The following is a 3,975-nucleotide window of genomic DNA, read 5'->3' as shown; positions in this document are numbered from 1 at the left end:
GCAATTACCGCCACTATTTGGAATTACTGATTTGATGAAGGAGAAAGTTATGAAAGACGAGCTCGATTTCTTGGCCTAATTAACCTCATTAATTGTTAAATTCAAATTCACCTTGACAAAGCAAATATACAAACCCTAACTTTTGCTTGCTTTCCAATCTTTCCTTATCATATCATTATTATAATTGCTAATTACTAGATATTCATGATAAGAAAAAGCTTGGAAAGGTATGTTCAGCAAACAACACCATTCGATGTTGTTAAATTTCAAAACTATTAAAGTTAGCCTTAAATTTCAATTATATTACTGAAATAACATTTAATGTAAACAGTAAACAATTAATTAACCTATTAGATGTATATGCACATATGATAATTAAATCCGTGTAGTTGAAAAAACAATCACTGTACCATCAGAAAAAGTTTTTTTTTTCTGTCGAGCTGTAGATTTGAAGATCATTATCAATATTATTATTATTACTATTATTGTTATTATTGTTGCTGTTATTATTATTATTATCATTGTTATCTTCACCATTATTATTATTATTATTATCAATTATTATCACCATCATCTTTCTTAAATGGAAGTAACAAATTTGTTATTAATTAATTATCCACATTAAGTAATATTTTCATTGTTAATAACTAAATTACTAAACGCATATTATTATTAATTAATTATTATTAATTGTTATCATCACTTTACTTGTACGAAATTAACAAATTTATTATTAATTAATTATCTACATTAAGTAATATTTTCATTGTTAACAGCTAATTGTATTAAACGCAATGCTAATTGTAATATTATCTGTTACTGTTACTTAAAAAAAATGGTGTAATATTTGTAATTGAAAAATTAATTACTCATTTACTGCTATTTTTTTATCGCTTTTATTTGATATTAACTTTTTTTTTAATTTTATACAGACTTTTTGGAGATAATAAAAAATTCTAACAATACTTTGCATATAAGCTAAAAAGCACTGACTCATTTCAATTGGCGCAAATTGCATTCGTTTGTTGGCATTTACATGAAATACTTATTTCATTTACTGTTTACGTGATAACTGTTATCATCAAATGGTGATAAAATGTTTTGAATTATTCCTATAAGAATGATTAAAATTTCGTATTAAAAAGGTCAATCATAAATGTTTAATTTCAAAAACGAAACTTAACCAAATGTATCATTTTGAGTTTTGATTTTATTTGTCTATTAAAAAAACTTTTTACAATTTCGATTGAATTCTTTAAAAAAAAAAAAGAAATGAGAAGATGAAATTTATCATTTAATAATTGTTGAAATATTTCGCAAATATTGCTAAAGATAAACTTGAAATTTCAAAAATTAATGGAAAAAAAGAATCACAAAAATTATTAAACTAACAATAATTACACTCTCATTCTTCATTTCTTTGTCAAATTAGTAATTAATTAAATTAATTGAGATGACAATTAATTGGAATAGCTGTAAGAAAGAGTAAGGATAAATAGGAGAAAATAAAAAAAAAAAAAATATATTTGAAGGAAATGTATGTTGGAATGCAATACGATGCATGCTGTTCTGCAAAATGCAAGCTAACATTTTACTTATTCAGCGCATAAAAACACATATGATTGAATTTGTATTACTCATTCAACGTGTAAAAACACATATGATTGAACTATGTAACCGTATTATTTAAAGAAGAAAATTATACCATAAAAAAGAGGATTGATATTTAGTCAATCAACAATCATTTTCAATTCACAAAGTGTCGCATCGAAAAAAAAAAGAAACCTAATTTTTTTCATTTCTGTAAAATTGGTGACAAATTTAATTGATGACAAATTACTTCTCAAAGTTTGTTTAATAAATGGAATGAAAGAAATTTGTTGAAATAAATCAGAAATTTTTGAAAATGAAGGAATAAAAAAAAAAAAAGTAATAAAACGAGTAGTTAGAGAGCACTGTTGAACATTTTCGGATAATTGATAAATTTTGAAGTGCTTAACTCATTATTGCAATCTATCCTATCCCATATTTTATCTACTGAATTTGTTTGCTTTGGGTAGAATAAGCCTAGGCCCAAGATAAGAATTCGAAAACGAGAAATATAAATAGAATGAGTTTAGGCACAAGATAAGAATTCAATTAATCTATCTGCTCATGAAGAAGCTATTCGTGTTTGATGAGCTATTTTAACGTTCTAAAATTTGTCGCTTCCATAGAATAACTTAAACTAAATAAATTACCTAAACAATCCTTGATAATTAAGTTATATGACTTAATTTATCATTCATCTTTCAAATATTTGAGCAATTTCCTTCCTGTTCATTTTAATTCTTCCATTCTTCGTTTTTTTGTCTTATCACTAGTTACTAACTATCACTAAAGTTGTCTTATCACCAATTGCTAACTATCAGCAAAATCTTATTATTAAAAATAGGCTGCTAGTTTATGTCATATCATATTTTCTCACCTTCCATTAATTTCGAATTCCGTATTCTGTCATCAATCAGTTATTAAAATATTGCAAATTTCGTAGCATACAGGACAGTGAATTTCCTGTGTTAAAAACTCTGATAGCATAAGTTGATGCTTATATGCTTACCTAATTTCTACACTAATCTACCTGAATTCACTTAGGTAATCTATGCCAGTACTGTCTGGATCCATCAGTTTTTGATCCGGATTAATCCGAACTTAACATCTTTCCTTACATTACTTCGATATAGTTAATTTTTGCTAAAATTCAGCATGTTCCATTTTATCATCCATAATTGGTCAAAGACTGATCTCGACATTTAGCCTGTCACCTGCTCAACTTCCAATTCTTACATCAACATATTCTTCATCCTTACGAATTATTTCATTTCTACAACAATGCCTACTTAAAACAAACATTAAAGTGATTGTAACTATACTGATAAGAACAACATAAACCATTATTATCACCAAATCTTATCATATTTATGATATATTCTCTTTGAAAGCGATAAATTTAATTTTCATGAAATCAACAATTTGTATGCTTCATCAAATATTTAAAGACAATTTTCAGATTCAAATCAGGTATAGATGGGAAAACTTTAGACCAAAAAAAAAGAAAAGAGAAAAATGGAAACTGCACAAATAATAAGGAAGTCTATTTTAGCAATGAAAAAAGTTTCGCATTATAATAATTTCAGGCAAAAGAATTATATTTGAAAGAGCATTTAAAAAAAAGAGGAAATAAAAAAAATGGAAAGACTTCTTGTCAAACAAATTTCCAGATTATAAATTGAAAATTAAATTTGCATAAATAATATGACAAGAAAAAAAGAAATATTGATTTGCACATTTCATTTTAAATTTTTAAATTTGTTTTAAAAATTTAGAAATAAAAAAGTAATAAATTATCCTAAACCATCAATTACTGCTTTCTTTCCATTACTAGGAATGAAATTTAAATTATAGCTTCCGTCTTGTGCTATCATTTCAAACAATCCAATATCACTAATACAAGTACCTGTGGATATTTCTTTTCCTTTCCTTTTCTTTTTTTTTGTAATTAATCAGAAATGATACAAATATCTGATTGAAATATGACTTATTAGTACTAAATTGATTAAATTGAACACAATAAAATTCACTATTTTGAAAGATTAAAAAATTATGCGAAATTTTTAAATGATATAAAATGATTCTTTGGAAAGATATGCAATATTTTCAAAATTACAAATCATTTCTTCAACCAAACAGAATGGCGGAAAATGTTCAAATGCGCTTAAAATTACAAATCATTTCTTCAACCAAACAGAATGGCGGAAAATGTTCAAATATGCTCAAAGATCATTCTTTACCCATTTATTTCATCGTTCTTTTTTGTGATTAATTGGAAAAAAAATTTCTACAGAAAGTATTTATTAATGCTAAGAAACTATCGAATACACGCACAGACAAAGACACACACACACACACACACACACACACACACACACAAACAAC

Source organism: Loa loa (genome assembly GCF_000183805.2).
Source record: "Loa loa unplaced genomic scaffold supercont3.302, whole genome shotgun sequence".
NCBI lineage: Eukaryota > Metazoa > Nematoda > Chromadorea > Rhabditida > Onchocercidae > Loa > Loa loa.
The sequence above is the reverse complement of the archived record's forward strand: the minus strand, read 5'-3'. Positions refer to the sequence as shown.